Consider the following 20,784-nt stretch of genomic DNA (forward strand, 5'->3'; position numbering starts at 1 on the left):
AAACATCAGGGCAGAGTCCAAAGACAGCGTATCTCCAAACAAAGCCGAGTGGCAGTAGACCTAAAGAGGCAAAGTGACAAGAAAATAAGGAAGAAGTAAACTAAGGCAAAGTGTGTGTGTATGTGTGAGTGTAAAATAGATATGATAAAAATAGACATTGATTTCTTATTAACGTCATAAAGTGAGTTTGTAAGTTGTAAGATAAAATACAGGGGATTGCCCTATGTAGTAGAGACCATATAACGCTTGTTGAATTAAATGAAATGGAATAAACAAATACAGTTCTTTAAAAAAAGGACAAATATGAAACCAACAAAAAGTGAAAATATTTACATACATAATATACAATTTTTTAGTGAAATTTTTAAATAAAATCTGATTGTATAGCAATTGTAGCACGCAAACTGACTTCATTTACATTTTATCTGTGAACACCGGATGTTGTGTTCTGCAATCTCTTTCTAGCTTGGGGCGGGGCCTCTGAGTGTCATCTCTGTGTTTATAAATGTATATATACCATTTATGATCTCCTAAGTGGGACCTGTTGAAGAATGGAAAAAAGTCTGAAGCTAATTTAAAAATACAAAATATTTTATATTGATTTTTTTTTTAAAGTTAGAATTCACCTTTTAAAATTCAAAAAGAAAAATATTTAATTTTTATCCAGTTTAAATGCTTAAATTGATCAACATTGTATAAAAATTCACTCAAGATAATAACTTTAAACTCAATATCAAGTGATTTTTAAAATAATTTTCTAGTACGAAAATAGCAGAGCCTTTTTTTGTTTCAATGCCATCGATTTTTAACTCAATGATAAAAAATAGGCACTTTATTTAAAAATTCCTCAATGTTTTCTTGATGTTTATGGTCTATTGTTAAACTGGGAAATAATTTCTACCTAAGACAACATATGTAGACATTCACAATGAACTAAAAACTAAATGTTACTATTTTTTTTTTTTTAGTAAGCATCATGGAATAAATAAATCAGGATCAATGAACAAAAACGGTCCTATTTAACTAACGCAAAAATGTACACATACATTTTTAGTAGGTTTTATATAACACGAAAGATAAGATGGGTATAGAGAAAAATGTCAGAGCTAAAGTTTCTAAGTGGAATATGAGTTGTTTATAATATTGCAAAGTTTCTCTAGAAAGTGTCTGGGACAAGCCAGTTTTTAAGGTAGCCCAGACACAATGAAGTAGGCAGAACAATTCAATTGCACACAAGATTAATCAAAGATACCTTTTGCCTTAGGCACTTTTATATTTTGCATTTGTATAAATATACATTTCTTTTAATGTAAATTTTTAATATTATTGAGCAATTACTCTAATATTTACTTAATTCACATAACCTCAATTTTCTCATTGTTTCTTTCAATCACATTGTGAGGTTATTGTTCCATTTTGCAGACAAGAATCCTTTGTAAATGAGGTGAATGGGAACACTAAAACAAAACCCATTTATTTCAATCATTATTTTCCTTGACTCACCTACTTTCTGGAGTATAGTGCTACATGTATATTATGCACTTAATATATACTTCATGATTGATTGATTGAAAATTAATTAAGGTTCTTGTCCTGTGAGATATCTACAACAGCATCTAAGAAAACAGAATAAACACCTCCTATTTTTTGAAAGCTTCCTGTGCTTTTTCTATCTTTCCAGGAGTTGAGCCCAGCAATGATGATATCAGCAAACCTCCCTCAAGGTAAAAATATCTTTCTCTTCCTCTGAACTCCCCTTCTCTGTCCCCATGACACCCTGCTCAATGAAGTGCAAACAATCGATGGGTTTGCTATCAATCAATGAGTGTCTCTTCTGAGAGGCACAGAAATGTGGAAAATAGTCCTGGACTGTGAGGGGCTGGGGAAAGAATAGCTGGCATTTCTTTACAGCCTGATGGCGATATGAATTTGGTCGCATCACTTCTTACCTGCTCTAGACCTCCGTCTGCTCATCTGCAAAGTGATAGTATTTAATTCTAAGATTCCTTCTAGCTCTCATGATCTCTGCTTCTATTTACAACATCTTTATTTCTTGGGGTAGGGGGTGGGAGGGCATTCAAAGAAATAAATTCAGAAGGTAGAAATGTTCTGAAATACACAGTTTGTTAAACTCAGTCCAAAGAATTCTATTTTTCTCCTCAACTGCTTTCTTGTTTTAAGATTTATATTTTCAAAATGATGCTTTCTGAATAAATATATGGGGGTAATAAAACCAGCCATAAAAGCAAACCAGTAAGGTGGCAATAAAATATGAATCATGGTTCCCAGGATCAGTAGAATTGTCAGAATGTACGTATCACCATGTATGACACTAACAATTGTTGTGTTCTCTAGGGGGGAGGCATGTGCTAACCTAGGACTGAGCAGACGTTGAAGTATATAATGGGGAAAACAACATAAAAGAATCTCTCTATGTCTTAGAGCCAGTATGGCTCAAAAATTTGCCATTTGGAAGAGTTGTAGTTGGATCCAGGTATGATCCAGCAGATAAAATGGTGTCAACAAATTGAGGGAATTACTTTCTGTCTTTGATTCTGTGCTTAACAGGATGAGTGATGTTGAAGAAGGTTATCGGCCTTCATATATCAACTTCTCCACAGTGAACTAGTGAAATAACACTCGACTTCCCTCAGTTGTATGTGTTTCCTCATAAGACTAATATTTGTAAAAGGTTTCAGTCTCTTTACAAGGAAAAACTCTGCAATAATAATAATAGTAATAATAAGGGCTGTAGTCATTTCCCACCACAGATGTTCAGGAAATAAAATGAATAGTGTCACAGAGTAATTTGCTAAACTATATTTTGTAAGTACAAATGGGAATTTTCTGCACCACATATAATTCCGTCTATCGAATTTGTATGAACATTAACCAAGGAGAATACAATACATGAGCTGTAATTTAATGATCACACTAGACAACCACCTCCCACATAGCAAGAGGTTATCATAATTATTTACATTTGGGTGTAGAAAGAAGACAAAATGTGTCATCTTTTTGGTTATTGCTTACATTAAAAAAGGGAAACGCTTGTCTCAAAAGGATGCAGTAAGCAGTATGAATTAATTAAAACTCACTAACTTTGATACTGGAAGCAGAAATTTATATCCAATAAATAATTTCTCTAATGTAAGACAAGAGGGTCTCTTGGGAAGAGAAAATCTTCAAAAGATGTAGAGAAAGGAAATCATGACTTTTGACGTATCACTGCAGCCACATATCCAACAACTGGCTGATACAGTTTTGAGAATACACTGGAGAACCACAGATTCTGAGGGATCTACACCTTGCCTCCAGTTTCTTCCACTCAGAATTTCCAAGGTTTATACTTGTATGTATGCTGCTCCCTTCATATAGATAGGTGGTTACAGAACATGTATTAGAACCAGGGAGAGTAAACAGAGTATCTGTCTGAATTAACTTGAAATAGAAACCTTTTCCGGTCCAGCCACTTTGGGATAATCTGATTTTTATTTGAATAGAAATGAGATTTAGGGATAGAAGATGATCATAGATAGAGGTGTTTTCCCCAATATTGTAATGAAATCACCTGACACTATTTTTACATTTTCTAAAATATTGAATTGAGCAAGAGATTAAGAAAAGTCTTGCTTTGGTGTGTGTTCTCTGCCATGAATGTGGTTTTAAGGATAAAAACGTATTCCATGCTCATGAATACATCCTCACCAGTTTACAAGGGTGAGTGAGGTTATGAAATTCAGCAAGCACATCTGAGCAAACCATGTAATCAGGGTGATGGAGGTTTTCTAGCTTTATTTAGGAGAAAAGAGGACTCTAAAAGGCCACGACCAGGACCAGTTAGGCAAAATGTAAAGCAGAGTGGAGTATTAAAATGTACTAAAAATAGAATATTTCCAAAGAAGGTATATGGAGTCACTTTTAGAAGTAAGAGAATTATGCAACTAGGAGAAAGTAGGAGGTTACTGGGAATATTTTATGTAAAAAAGAACTTAGAGATCAATTTACCTATTTCACATCTCTTCTGAGATCATGCTCTGAAAACTCTATATAGTAGCCAGACTTATTACTATTATTATTTATTTCACTTTAAGTTCTGGGATACATGTGCAGAAAAATATGGAATGCTTCACAAATTTGTGTGTCATCCCTGTGCAGGGGCCATGCTTATCTTCTCTATATCATTCCAATTTTAGTATATGTGCTGCTGAAGCAAGCACCAGACTTATTTTTATTTCATATTCTCTGAATACCAGGTATATGATTAGATTTAGCAAACAAGTTACTTATCATGTTATATGATGCTTTCCAAACAACATAGTAAAACTGCATTTCTTTGGAAGTCAACTATTGTACTCAAATTCATATGAGTTACATGAGACAAATAAAAAATACATCTATAAATTTAAACATATTTATTGAGTGACCACAATATGCCAGGTACCATTCCAGGTGCTGAGTATACGTTGGAGAACAACTGCAAATAGCCCTGAACTTTTTCTACTGGGGAAGGAGATAGATGGTAAATAGGCAACACATGTACTGTGTCAGAATACGATATGTTTATGGAGACAAGTAAAACAGGAAGGGGGTCTACAGAGCACCAAGCCTGGTCGATGGGCTGGGGATGTGCAATGTTATCTAGAAAATTCTAAGATAGGTGCTCTGAGAAGGTGGCTTTTAGGCCACAACTTGAAGCTCAGATGAGCCCACTGTCAATGAAGCTTAGTTAAATTTTAAGTTGACTATTTTTACCTTTATCAATGTAGATTCCCTCTCATGAAGTGCATAAGGCAAAATATAATTATTCCATCTTGTCTTATGTTTTATCCAAAAAAGATGCAAATCTAAGATCTTGAGGGATTTAACTTTCTTAAATCTTTACACTTCTCTATGAAAGCACTTACCCCATAAGAAAAAATGTAATCTTTGTCCTGTACTGTAATGCAGTGCAGTGTGTGACAGAAAGCATAAAAGTGAGAACTAAGAAACCTGGGTTCTAGTTGTATGATCTGTATATTAATTAATAACCTCAGTTTGTTCATTTGGGAAATGAGGGCAGTGGACTGTTTCAATATTTCCAAAAGGAGCATAACATTCCATGGAGCACTTGTGCTGGAGACACTTGAAAATCAAGAGTGGACAATTAAATCTGGAAGCATCATATGTCAGATGACCCCTAACTGAAGAGTCCAAAGGCATTTCAGCACGTTAAAAAACTGAGGAGGTAGTGAATAAAAGGAAGCCATTTGATGATAAACTTTGTTTAACTCAAAATTTCCTAAACATATTAGAACAAACTTGGGAAACACTGAAATAGACCATCAATGCTAATGTTTTTACAGTTAAGAAATTCTATAAGTGTTCTTTTTCATTGTTAGTTCCATTTTACTGTATCCATAAAGATGACCTAATTATGCAGAGATTGACAACCACATGAAAATCTCAGACACTTAAAACAAAACTTATTCCTTTCTTATGCGACATGTCCATTGAGGATTGGCTCCAGCCTTTGTTCCACAGTTTTCTCACTGCATTTTCCAATAAGCAGAACAACCACAGTCTAAGCATTATCCATCAGTCTGGCATAAAAAAGAGAGGCTACTGTGACCTAATTTGAAGTGCATTTGGAAGTATATGCTTAATTTGTGCTTGAAAAAATACAGTTATTGGTGAAAGCACTAATGACTCCATATTTACCTCCTGAAAAAACCTCATGGTTACATTAAATCTAATAAATGCTAGATTTTATAAGTTTTATATTGTTGACTGCTGAATTTTGTGGTCTTTATTCTGGTAGGCAATAGGTTACTCGTGGATAAGCTTTATCTTTTTGAGACTTAATTTCAAGTTCTTTTTGGATAGGCCTGGAGTATCTGTTTTTCCTAATGCTAATTTAGCCCTGTTTCTGAGCAATGGCCCTCCTTTCATGGCCTCTATTGAATGGTTTCATGAGTCAAGAAGATTTCTCTATTCCGGCTAGTAGAAATTTCAACAATTCTTGACCCTGCGTAAACTCTGAATATTATTCAGTACCCGCTCTCCAGCAACTTTTGTTTCTTCAGAAGTTGTTGCTGCCTAGCCTCCTGGGGATTCATACTATGCATGCAGAGGTTGATATTAAGCTAAAGATTCAAGGGACTGCTATGCGTATTTTTGGAATTCTTCCCCTGTATAGCTCCCTCCTGTAAATGATCTGCAAATTCTACCCACCTCTTCACTCAGGGACGCCAGCAGGATCTATTTGGATTTCCCGTCCCTGAATTGTAGTCTAGAAATTTTCTCTAGGCAGAAAGCCTGGGCAGCAATAAGTCTCATTTCTTTGGTTCTTTTCTGTCAAGGATCGCAGTACTGTGCTGTCTGCTGCTCAAAGTATGAAAATAGTTATTTCCTACATTTTGTCCAGTTTTCTAGTTGTTTATGGCAGGAGGCTAATTTCAAACCCTGTTATTCCTTAATGGCTGGAAACTCAAGTTTCCTAAATCTAAATTTAGCCCTTGTTTTATAAATACTTGGTTTTTCAGCACGGCGAAGCATCACGTCTTGAATGTCAACAAAATGGATTTCTTGTTTTTCCCTGGGAGAACAGAAAGCTATAAACATGAGAAACTCCAAATACTATACTTCCAATTTCCTGAAATGTAACTCCTGCAGTAAATGGGAAAAGTATATGCTGACCTAAGTAATGGTCAAGATATGTAGGCAAAGAGACCATTTCTAAGGCAACCAACTTATTTTTTTCCTGAAGCATCAATACATAGTAAAAATATTCGTTTCTATAAATATTTGTCTTGAAGTCAAATAGAAACTAAAATATATGATCAAGGAAGTAGTACAAACCTAATCTAGAAAAATAGCAATAATTTTATTATACATGATATTTCTTGGTAAGCCAATGATTTGAGTTCTTACATTGGAATACCAAGTATCTCTTGGTACTAAACATTAAATAATAACCTTAGAAATTATATGAAAGGGCCAAAATAGAAATTGTAATTTGTAGTGTTGCAGTATCCTAGTGCCTAGAGCATATTAGGTTACCCAATAGATATTACTTGAATATTGGATGAATGAAAGAAAGATGACAAGAAAAGGAGAGGTGTTATGATGTAGTAAAAATTATTTCTTAGAAGGAAGGCGTTTCTGTTTATTTCCTTGTAGTAGTGAGATCTGAGAAAGTGTCTAAGGCCAAAAATGATTGGGTTTAGCATCAGGCAGATGGATGGATATACTTCTCCCAAGAATTCTGGAGACTGCAATAATAATAATAACAGTAAATAATGATGCAATAATGATATAGTAATAATAAATAATGAATAATTGTGATGGCAAATAATGATAATGAATTGTTCTTGTGTGCTTTCTATGCACCAAATGCTGTTCTATGCACTTTTAATGTTTACCTCATTGATCCTTTATCAGACTATGAAATGAATACTACTGCCTCATTTTATAGTTATGGAAATTAAGGAATAGGGATAATGAGTAACTTGAGCATGGTGACAGAGCAAGTAGTGGCAGATAAAGGTTGAAAATCTACAGTATGGTCCTAATGCCATCAATTTTAACTACAGAGCTATACTGACTCTCTGTACACAGGGACCAAATATAGAGGAGCTTACCAATATGAAAAGTATAGAAAATCGTTCCTGAAGTTAAAATATAAAACAAACAATGAATTTAAAATTTTTAAAAAGTTTTAGTAGAGACAAGATCTCAATATGTTGCTCAGGCTGGCTTCCAACTCCTGAACTCAAGTGATGCTCCCAAAGTTCTGGGATTACAGGTATGAGCCACCCTGCCTGGCTATAGTTCCTTAGTGTCAGTTCAAGTGTTCCATTCAATATTGGAAGTCCAGTGGCAGTCTGTTTCCATTCTATTTCTTTCTCTGTACATGTTGTGATGAATGATAAATTGTTTTCCTTTTATTTTATTTATTCCTGTGATTTAGCTTATGGAGAAGAACAAAAGGGTTAAAGCTTCCAGGCCGAAAAACAGAATTTACCAGAAATGAAGATATGTGTAATAATTTCCAAATTGTATTTACGGATACCATTTTATTCTATCGATTGGAACTGTACTTAGCAAAGGGGATCATACAAAGGAGATAAGAGAGAATGAGAAATTGAAACAAAGCATTGATGGAAGTTTCCTAAGAGCAAAATGAGAAGGCTGTGCCATCCCAGGGGAAGTGGGGGTGGATCTGATGCCTGAAACAATGAGAGCTGTGATGGAATCAATGGCAGCAGATCCCGTAATTACTAAATTAGACTGTTCCATTTCTGGATAATGCACGCTGCATTTTGATCTTGATTTGAAATCCAATTAGTTCAGGATCATCATTCCTTTTAGTTCTAGCTTCTCTCTGGTGACTTTGAGACTAGAGCAATAGTGTAGTATTTTTGTGTTTGCTCTTTCATGTCTTTGAAGATATGGTTTTTTAAATCCATGGCAACAGGTGTCCTCTGCTCCCACTCTTACATATTTTACTGATTACTCTCTTGGTTTATTCTCACATGCTCTTAAGTCATAGTAACCAGTGAAATGCTACATTGATACACATTTGGCTTTTCCAATAAATAATGACAATAAACCATGAAAGATTTGTCTTTGAAATCACCACTACCTTTTAAGTTTTTTTTTTTTTAAGTTTTATTTACTAGATAATTTGCCTTTGTGGATTGGTATTATTCTTAATTCTCTTGCTTTCCTTCATTGAAATTAAAGGGGCAAGCCTTATATTACCTTTTCATTTAAGATAAATGAAAGAACATATTTTAGGTATGTCACGTATGAGAGATGAAGATTTCTGACAACATAGCGTTTGTTTTTTCATTTTCTGGTGAGGGTGAGAAGGGAACTTCAGGCAACCCGTTGAAATAGCTTCAGTTTGCTCACATGACTATATTAGCAAGTAGTTGATTGAAGATAGTCTGAAACAGTTTCAGCAAAAGACCTTAGGATGTATACATTAGAAATATATACACCTGTGGTTCATGATTATTAAATTATTTTGAATGTAGTTTTGCTTTTTCATGCTGAATACATTAAGAGAAACCTCTGGAATTGTGGTATAATATAAATTATAAAAATATAATTTTTGTACTGAAGCATGAATGGTTATAGTCTACAATAATTTTATACCATAAGAAAGAAAACAGGCACTGTTTTCCTCCATGGGCTTGCTGAAGAAAATGTGAAACATTGATTGAGAGCTACTTGTTAATTCACACTAGGGAACCATGTAGATCACTTAATTTTGAAAATTACAATGTAAACAAAACCAATGCCATAAAGGAGTTCAAGGGCCCTACATCAAAATAATATTTTATTCATTTACTTTGACAAGTGTGGTTCATATACTCAAGTGTTACTTATGAGTATATTGCATTTGAATTAACATAGTGCATTTCATCAAAATAATAAAATCTTAGTGACATAATAACATATAGAGTTCATCACATTTTTCTGATACAGATATTTTAAATAATCTATATACATTTATGAGTGCATTAATGTTACACCATTTCTCAGTCTCTGTCTCTTCTTCCTCTCTCTTCCTCTCACTTTTTCTCGCACACACAGAGAACTAAAAGTAAATTTAAAATTTTTACTGCCTTTTGTGAAACTCAGAGATTATTAAAACTGATTGTGTGGTTGATAATTCATATATTGCTGTTAGTCTGATTTTACACTGCTATGAAGATACTTTGTGAGATTAAGTAATGTATAAACAAAGAGGTTTGATTGACTCACAGTTCCGCATGGCTGGGGAGGCCTCGGGAAACCTAGAATCATGCTGCAAAATGAAAGGAAAGCAGGCAGCTTCTTACACAGCAGCAGGAGAGACAGAAGTGCTTCAACGGGGGAACTTTCAAACACTTTTAAAACCATCAGCTTTCCTGAGAAGTCCCTCACTATCACAAGAACAGCATGGGAGAAACCACCCCCGTGATCCAATCACCTCCTACCAGATCCCTCCCTTGACACCTGGGACTACAATTCAGATTACAATTCAAGATGAGATTTGGGTGAGAAAATAGCCAAACCATATCAATTGCTATCTTGTCAGTCTGCATTCTTCCTGTTCAAAAGCAGTTTCTATGTTTATGGTTGCATAGCAAATATAACATTGTGACTGATTTTTAAACAAAATTAAATCTATTAAAATTATGAGCCTAGTAAATTACATAGTCTAATATTATGAATGAACCAAGAAATGGGGAGATGGAAATATTATTAGGCTGGTGCAAAAGTAATTGAAGTTTTGCCATTAAAAGTAACGGCAAAAATCGCAACTACTTTTGCATCAGCCTAATAGCATATTGATATTGAGAAGGCAGAGATGTAAGGGTTCATCATTTTTAAAATTCTATCTTTGTAAAGCTTACATTTCATAAAATTGATTAATTTTGCCACTAGATCAGAGTTCAATTTTTTATATGAATTTTGTATATATTCAGAGAAAGAGCACAGAAATGTTATTTTTAAAACTACTATTATTTAAACTTTATCCTAGTTATCAAAATGCTAGACAATAAAAATTAGGTGGAAAATGAAAGCAATTATAAATTATATTAAATATATCTATGTCTAAATAGAGAAAAATGCCAATTTATGCATATCTATTTGTGTTGTGATGTATCATGGCAGTTATTTTAAAAAGAGATTTCTAAAATAAATTATGTCAGTATTACTTCAGTTCTGTTTTGTGAATAGATTTCGTTTATAATTATAAACGACATAAAGGATACCAAGATGCTTTTCTGCTATTTTCTTCAAGTAATTTCACAATTTCAAGTCTTACATTTAAGTCTTTTAATACATTTTGAGTTGATTTTTATATATGGTTTGAGATATGAGTTTAATTTCATTCTTCTGTATGGAAATATCAAGTTTTCTTATCACCATTTATTGAAGACACTATCCTTCCCCCATTGTGCTTTCTTGGCACCTTTGTTGAAGATCAGTTTATAGTAAATGCAAAGACTTATTTTTGGACTTTCTGTTCAGTTCTATTGCTCTATATGTGTGTATTTATGCTAATACCATACTGTTTTGATTACTGTAGCTTTGTAGCACATTTTGAAATCAGATGGTGTGATGCCTCCAGCTTTCTTTTTGATCAAGATTGCTTTGTTTATTTAGGGTCTTTTCTGTGTGAAGTTTAGGATTGTTTTTACTATTATTGTGAAAAGTGCCATTGAAATTATAATAGGAATTGCATTGATTCTGTAGATTGCTTTGGGTACTGTAGACATTTTAACAATATTTATTCTTCTAATATATGAATATAAAATATATTTTCATTAATTTGTATCTTCTTTAATTTCTTTTATCAGTGTTTCATAGTTTTTAGTGTATAGGTCATTCACTTTCTTGGTTAGATTTATTCTTAGGTATTTTAGTGTTATTGTAAATAGAATTGTTTTCTTAATTTATTTTTTGAATAGTTCATTGTTATTGTATTCAGATGCAACCAATTTTTGTACGTTAATTTTGATCTTGCAACTTTACTGAATTTGATTAGTTCTCACAATTTTTTTGGTAGAGTCTTCAGGGTTTTCTATATATAAGATCATGTCATCTGCAAAGAAAATTTTACTTTTTCCTTTTTGGTTTGGAGGCCTTCTTTTTTTTTTTCTTTTCTGGTCTAATTGCTCTGAATAGAACTTTCAGAACTATGTTGAATAGAATTGGTAAGAATTAGCTTCCTTTCTTGTTTCTGATCTTAGAAGAAAAGTTTTCAGGTTTCCATTGTTGACTGCTGATAATGGTGGGCTCATCACAAATGACCTTTATGATTTTGAGGTATATTTCATTTATACCAAATTTTTGATCATGAAAAGAATTTTGTCAGGGGAATCCAACCAGGAACTCAGGCCTCAGGTGGTTACTTTTTAAAGCTCTCAGTGAACAAATACTCTTGCCACTCACCAATCTCTGGTAGCCACTGACCATGTGAAATGGTTTTTAGAAGCTATACTCTTCAAGATCCTCCTGAATTTGCCAGCATCGTCTTGACTTGCTAGTTGGTTAAAATAGGATGATAGGAAGCAGGGCCAAGATAGACAACTAGAAGCAGTGGTGATCAGAGGCTCCCACTGCAAAGACCCAAAACAGTGTGTGAATCTGGCAGTGGCAACCGAGATATCCAGTTTCTGTTATTAGGACTGACTAGGCAGGTGGTATGACCAACAGAGAGGTAAGAAGAGCAGTGTGGTGTGGCGGCCCACTTGAGAACCACAAGAAGTGAGGGAGCCCCCATCTCCACCCAAGGGAGTCAGCGAATGAGAGTGCTACCCAGCCTGGGAAATCATGCTTTTTCCATGGAACTGCATAACCCATGGATTGCAAAATCCCACTCGGGAGCCCACACTGCCCGGGCCATGGGCCCCAACCATGGGGCTGTGGAGATTCTCAAAACCCACTTTGCTAGAATTGACCAAAGCCTACCCAGTTCCTGGTATGTGGGGGTGTGGGGGGGGTTTGGGGGTCATGAGGGTGGAGGTTTGGGAAACTGCCATCACCACCACTGTGGCTGCCTGTGGTGTGAGCCACAGGTCTGAGCTCCTTGAGGGAGCTCAGGTCTGATGTCCTAGAGGGAGGGGCAGCAGCCAGCACTGTGGCTGCAGGGGCTCCCTGAAGGAACTCCAATCCAGCTAGGGGCTCAGGGACAGAACTCTGATCTCCCTGGGCCTGAGCCCATAGAGAGAGGGGTGGCCATAGTCTCTGCAAATCAGTAGACTTAGTCTTTCCTTCTGCTAGCTCTGAGGAATCCAGGCAGCCCAGATGAATGGGTTTTCCCTGAGTGCATTGCACTAACAGCACCAAGGGACAGCCACAGTGCCTCATTAAATGGGTCCAGCTTCCTGTGTCACCCAGCTAGGTGAGATCCCCCAACAGAGGTTATCAGACATCCTACTAAACAGGAGCATTCTGATTGGCATCAGGTTGGTGCCCCTTGAGGTCAGAGATCCCAGAGGAAGGAGCAAGCATCCATCTTTGTTGTTCTCCAGCCTCCTTGAGAGACATCTCCAGGTACAGGAGTGAACCAGATGAACAGGTCCTGAAGTGAACCCCCAGCAAACCACAGCAGCCCTACAGGAGAGGGACCTGACCATTGAAAGAAAAACAAACAAATTGAAAGTAACAACAACAGTATCAACAAAAAATGTCTCCATAAAAACCTCATCCAAGGGTCAGTAGGCTCAAAGATCAAAACTAAACAAACTCATGAAAATGAAAAAGAATCTACAAAAAAATGCTGAAAACCCAAAAGGTCAGAGTGCCTCATCCCCTCCAAATGATCACAACACGCCTCCAGCAAGGGTGCAGAACTGCACAGAGGATAACATGGACGAATTGACAGAAGCAGATTTCAGAAGGTGGGTAATGACAAACTTAGCTGAGGTAAAAAAAAAAAAAAGAAAAAAAAAAAAGAAAAAGGCATGTTCTAACCCAATGCAAAGAAGCTAAGAACATTGATAAAAGGTTACTGGAGCTGCTAGCTAGAATAACCAATTTAGAGAGGAACATAAATGACCTGATGGAGCTGAAAAATGGAGGACAAGAACTTTGTGAAACACACACAAGTATCAACAACAAAATCAGTCAAGAGGAACAAACAGTATCAGAGATGGAAGACTATCTTGGTGAAATAAGGCAGGCAGACAAGATTAGAGAAAAAAGAATGAAAAGGAATGAATGAAACCACCAAGAAATACGAGACTATGTAGAAAGACCAAACCTACGACTGATTAGAGTACCTGGAAGAGATGAAGAGAATAGACCCAAGTTGGAAAAACACACTTCAGGATATTATTCAGAAGAACTTCCTCAACCTAACAACACAGGCAAACATTCAAGTTCAGGAAATACAGAGAACCCCACTAATATATTTCACAATAAGTTCAACCCCAAGGCACATAATCAACAGATTCTCCAAGGTTGAAATGAAGGAAAAAATGTTGAGGGCAGTCAGAGAGAAAGGCCAGGTCACCTACAAAAAGAAGTCCATCAGACTAAGAGTGGATCTGTCAGCAGAAATCCTTAGAGCCAGAAGAGTGTGGGGGCCAATATTCAACACTCTTAAAGAAAAGAACTTTCAATCCAGAATATCATATCCAGCCAAACTAAGCTTCATAAACAAAGGAAAAATAAAATCCTTTTCAGACAAGTAAATGCTGAGGGAATTTGTCACAACCGGGCCTGCCCTGCAAGAGCTCCTGAAGGAAGCATTAAATATGGAAAGAAAGAACCATTATAAGCCACTGCAAAACACATGAAAATATAAAGATCAATGAAATTATGAAGAAATGACATCAACGAGTGTGCAAAATAACCAGCTAGCATCATAATAACAGGATCAAATTCACACATAACAATATTAACCTTAAATGTAAATAGGCTAACTGCCCCAGTTAAAAGACACAGACTGGCAAATCGGATAGAGTCAAGACCCATTGGTGTACTGTATTCAGGAGATGCATCTCACATGCAAAGACACACATAGGCTCAAAATAAAGGGACAGAGGAAAATTTACCAAGCAAATGGAAAGGAGAAAAAAGCAGGGGTTGTAATCTTAGTCTCTGACAAAACAGACTTTAAACCAATAAAGATAAGAAAAAGACAAAGAAAGACATTACATAATGGTAAAGGGATCAATTCATCAAGAAGAGCTAACTACTCTAAATATATATGCACTCAATACAGGAGCACCCAGATTCATGAAACAAGTTCTTAGAGACTGACAAAGGGACTTAGACTCCCACACAATAGTAGTGGGAGACTTTAACACCCCATTGTCAAGATTAGACAGATCAATGAGACAGAAAATTAACAAGGATATTCATGACTTGAACTCAGCTCTGGGTCAAGTGGACCTAATAGATATCTACCTAACTCTCCACTCCAAAACAAGAGATTATACATTCTCCTCAGTACCGTATGACACTTACTTTAAAATTGACCACAGAATTGAAAGTAAAACACTTCTCAGCAAATGCAAAAGAATGGAAATCATAACAGTCTCTCAGACCACAGTGCAATCAAATTAGAACTCAGGATTAAGGAACTCACTCAAAACCACACAACTTGGTGGAATCTGAACAACCTGCTCCTGAATGACACCTGGGTATATAATGAAATTAAGGGAGTAATCAAGAAGTTCTTTGAAACCAATGAGAGCAAAGTTACAATGTACCAGAGTCTCTGGGATGCAGCTAAAGCAGTGTTAAAAGGGAAATTTATAGCACTAAATGCCCACATCAGAAAGCTAGAAAGATTCAAATCAGCACCCTATCATCACAATTGAAAGAACTAGAGAAGCAAGAACAAACAAATCCAAAAGCTAGCAGAGGACAAGAAATCACTAAGATCAGAGTGGAAATGAAAGAGATAGAGACATGCAAAACCCTTCAAAAAAATCAATGAGTCCAGATGTTTTATTTTTTTTTTGAAAAAATTAATAAAATACATAGACCACTAGCTAGACTAATAAAGAAGAAAAGAAAGAAGAATCAAATAGACACAATAAAATGATAAAGGGGATATCACCATTGATCCCACAAAAATTCAAACTATCATCAGAGAATACTATATACACCTCTACATAAACAAACTAGAAAATCTAGAAGAAATGGATAAATTCATGATGCATATACCCTTCCAACATCAAACCAGCAAGTAGTTGAATCCCCGAATAGACCAATAGCAAGTTCTGAAATTGAGACAGTAATAAATAGTCCACCAACCAAAAAAAGCCCCGGACCAGACAGATTCACAATCAATTCTACTAGAGCTACAAACAGGAACTGGTACCATCCCTTCAGAAACTATTCCAAACAATTGAAAAGGAGGGACTCCTCCCTAATTCATTTCACGAGGCCAGCATTATCCTGATACCAAAGCCTGGAAGAGACACAGCAAAAAAAGAAAACTTCAGGCCAATATCCCTGATGAACATCAATGGAAAAATCTTCAATAAAACCCTAGAAAAACGAATCCAGTAGCATATCAAAAAGCTTAACCACCATGATCAAGTAGGCTTCATCCCTGGGATGCAAGGCTTGTTCAATATACACAAAGCAATAAATGTAATCCATCACATATAGAGAACCAATTACAAAAACCAAGATTATCTCAATAGATACAGAAAAGGCCTTCAATAAAATTCAACCTCCCTTCATGCTAAAAAATCGAATAAACTAGGTATTGATGGAACTTATCTCAAAATAATAAGAGCTATTTATAGCAAACCCACAGCCAATATCATACTGAATGGGCAAAAACTGAAAGCATTCCCTTTGAAAATCAGCACAAGACAAGGATAACCTGTCTCACCACTCCTATTCAACTTAGTATTGAAAGTTCTGGCTAGGGCAATCAGTCAAGGGAAAGAAATAAAGGGTATTCAAATAGGAAGAGAGGAAGTCAAATTGTCTCTGTTTGAAGATGATATGATCCTATACTTAGACTACCTCATTGTGTCAGCTCCAAAACTCACTAAGCTAATAAGCAACTTCTACAAAGTCTCAAGATAGAAAATCAATGTGCAAAAATCACAAACATTCCTGTACACCAACAATAGACAAGAAGAGGGCCAAATCAGGAATGAACTCCCATTCACAATTGCTACAAACAGAACAAAATATCTAGGAATACAGCTAACAAGGGATGTGAAGAACCTCTTCAAAGAGAACTACAAACCACTGCTCAGTGAAATAAATGAGGACACAAACAAATGGAAGAACATACCATGCTCATGGATAGAAAGAATCAATATCATAAAAATGGCCATACTGCCCAAAGTTATTAATAGATTCAATGCTATTCCCATCAAATTACAAATGTCATTCTTCACAGAATTATAAAAAACTAGTTTAAATATCATATGGAACCAAAAAAAGGACCCACATAGCCGAGACAATCCTACAGAAGAAAAAAAAAAAGCTGGAGGCATCACGCTACCTGACTTCAAACTATACTACACATCTACAGTAAAAAAAACAGCATGGTACTGGTACCAAAACAGATGTATAGACCAATGGAACAGAATGGAGACCTCAGAACTAAGTTCACACATCTGCAACCATCTGATTTTTGACAAACCTGGCAAAAGCAATAGGGAAAGGATTTTCTATTTAATAAATGGTGCTAGGAAAACTGGCTAGCCATATGCAGAAAACTGCTAATGGACACCTTCCTTACACCTTATACAAAAATTAACTCAAGATAGATTAAAGATTTGAATATAAAACCCTAGAAAAAAAAATCCTAGGCAAAACCATTTAGGACATAGGCATGGTCAAAGATTTTTTTATTAAATCGGCAAAAGCAATTGCAACAAAAGCTAAAATTGACAAATGGGATCTAATTAAACTAAAAAGCTCCTGTACAACAAAAGAAACTATCATCAGACCAAACAGGTGACCTATAGAATGGGAGAAAATTTTTGCAATCTACCCATTGGACAAAGGTCTAATATCTAGAATCTACAAGGAACTTAAACAAATTTACAAGAAAAAAGCAGCCCCATCAAAAAGTGGGCAAATGATATGAACAAACACTTCTCAAAACAAGAGGTTCATGTGGTCAAGAAACATATTAAAAAAAAAGCTCAACATCACTTATCACTAGAGAAATGCAAATCAAAACCACAATGAGATACTATCTCATGCCAGTCAAAATGGTGATTATTAAAGAGTCAAGAAACAACAGATGCTAGTGAGGCTGTGGAGAAATAGGAATGATTTTACATTGTTAATGAGAATGTAAATTAGTTCAATCATTGCGGAAGACACTGTGGTGATTCCTCAATGATCTAGAACCAGAAATACCATTTGAACAAAAAATCCCATTACTGAGTATATACCCAAAGGAATATAAATAATTCTATTATAAAGCTACATGCACACACATGTTTATTTCAGCACTATTCACAATAGCAAATACATGGAAGCAACCCAAATGCCCATCAGTGATAGACTGGATAAAGAAAATGTGGTACATATATATCATGAAATACTATGCAGTCACAAAAGGGAATGAGATCATGTCCTTTGCAGGGACATGGATGAAGCTGTAAACCATCAACTTCAGCAAACTAACACAAACACCGCATGTTCTCACTCATAAGTGGGAGTGGAACAATGAAAACACATGAACACAGGGAGGGGAGCAACACACTGAGTCCTGTTGTTGGACAGGGGAGAGTTGAGGGAAGAGAGAGCATCAGGACAAACAGCTAATGCATGCCGGGCTTAAAACCTAGGTGACAGGTTGATAGGTGCAGCAAACTACTATGCCACAGGTATACCTATGTAACAAACCTGCACATTCTGCACATGCATCCCAGCACTTAAAAAAAAAAAAATTGTCAAATGCTTTCCCTGCATCTATTGAGATGATCATATTGTTTTTACCCTTCATTTTTGTTAATATGGTGTACAACATTTATTGATTTATGTATGTTGAATTATTATTGCATCCCAGGGGAAAATTCCATTTGATCATGATGTATCATCCTTTTAATGTGCTGTTAAATTCAGTTTGTTAGTATCTTGTTGAAGATTTTTGCATGTGTGTTCATTAGGGATATTAGACTCAAATTTTCTTTTCTTATATTGTCCTTATCTAAGCTTGGTATCATGTAAAACGAGTTTGTAAAATGAGTTTGGAAGTATTTCCTCCTTTTCAGTCTTCTGGAAGAGTCTGAGAAGGATTGGAATTAATTCTTCTTTGAATATGTGTAGAATTTGTCAAAGATGCCGCAAGAAAAAGGGCTTTCTTTGATGGGAGGTTTTTGATTAATGATTAAATCTCCACTCATTATTGGTCTGTTCAGATTTCCTATTTCTCATGATTAAGCCTTGATAGGTTATACGTTTGCAGGAATTTGTCAATTTTTTGTATGTTTTCCAATTTGTTGGCATATAATTGTTTTTGCAGTCTCTTGTAATTCTTTGTATTATTGTGATATTCATTGTGTTGTTTCTTCTTTTATTTCTTCTTTCATTTCTTTGAGTCTTCTCTCAACTCTTAGTTTCATTTATCTTTTCCAATCTTTTTCTAGTTTCCATTTCATTTACTTATGGGATGACCTTTATTATTTTCTTCTATCTGCTAACATCGAACTTAGTTTGTTCTCATTTTTCAAGTTCTTTGAGGTGTAAAGTCAGACAGCTTACTAGAGAGCTTGCTTTTTCTTAATTCATGTGTTTATCTCTATAAATTTCCACCTTAGAAATAATTCTGCTGTATCCCACAAGTTTTCATATGTAGTTTCTATTTTTATTTGCCTCAAGATATTATTTAGTTTCACATGATTTCTTTGACTCATTTGTTGTTAAGGAGTGTGTTGTTAAATTTCCATATATTTGTTAATTTTCTCATTTTGTCCTTTTATTGATTTCTAGTTTTATACAGAGAAAAGATATTTTATATGATATTTTATGGTCTAACATATGATACGTTTTGGAAAATACACCATGAGTACTAGAGAAGAATGTGTAGTCTGCTGTTTTTGGAAAGAATGGCTTGTATATGTATGTTGGTTCCATTTGGCCTATAGTTCTGTTGAAGTGCACTGTTTCCTTATTGATTTTCTATCTGTATGATCTATTTCTTGTTGAAAGTAGGGTATTAAAGCCCCCTACAATTTTCTTTTCCTGACTCTTTCTTCATTTCTCTTAATATTTGATTTTTACATTTAGGTGTTTTCCAACAATGGCTGCATATTTATTTACAAATGTGATATCTTCTTGATGAATTTACCCTTTTATCATTGTATAATGACCTTTTTTTGTCTCTTGTGGCAGTTTCTGACTTAAAGTTTATTTTGTCTGATATAAATATAGCCATCCCTGCTCTCCTTTGGTTACAATTTGCACGGAATATTTCTTTCCATACATTGATTTTTAGCTATGTGTGTCTTTAAAGCTAAATTGAGTTTCTTGTAAGCAGCTTATACTTGGATCTGTTTTTTACTCTTGCTTACTCAGTCACTTTATGTGTTTGGAATTAAATTTACAACAATTATTAATAGGTAAATATTTAGGTTGCTATTACATTGTTTTCAAACTGTTTTGTTGTATCTCTGTTTCTCTCTTACTGTCCTACTTTGTGAAATGATATTTTGTTATTTTACACTTTAATTTCTTTTGCTTTATCTTTTGTATATCTAACAGTTTTTCTTTGTTAACACTAGAGGCTTACATAAAACATCTGATAATTATAACTGCTTATTTTAAACTGATAACAACCTAACTTCAATTTTATACAAAACTGTAAACTTTAATTTATTCTTCTCCTACATTTTATGTTATTGATGCCACAATTCACATTTTTTACATTGTATGTCCATTAACAAATTATTTTAGGTATTTTTTGTTTTAAAATATTTGATTGACAAATAAATATATTATATATTTAATGTGTACAATGCAATAATATGATATATGTATACATTGTATACTGACTATCCCATTAAATTAATTAACATGTTCATTATACCCATAGTTACCATTGGGGTGTGTGTGTGTGTGTGTGTGTATATGTGTGTGTGTAGTAAGGACAGTTTAAATCTACTTTCTTTTTTTTTTTTTTTAATTTATTTATTATTATTATACTTTAAGTTGTAGGGTACATGTGCATAACGTGCAGGTTTGTTATATATGTATACTTGTGCCATGCTGGTGTGCTGCACCCATCAACTCATCATTTACATCAGGTATAACTCCCAATGCAATCCCTCCCCCCTCCCCCTCCCCATGATAGGCCCC

This window comes from Mandrillus leucophaeus, unplaced genomic scaffold (genome assembly GCF_000951045.1).
Source record: "Mandrillus leucophaeus isolate KB7577 unplaced genomic scaffold, Mleu.le_1.0 Scaffold2091, whole genome shotgun sequence".
Lineage (NCBI taxonomy): Eukaryota > Metazoa > Chordata > Mammalia > Primates > Cercopithecidae > Mandrillus > Mandrillus leucophaeus.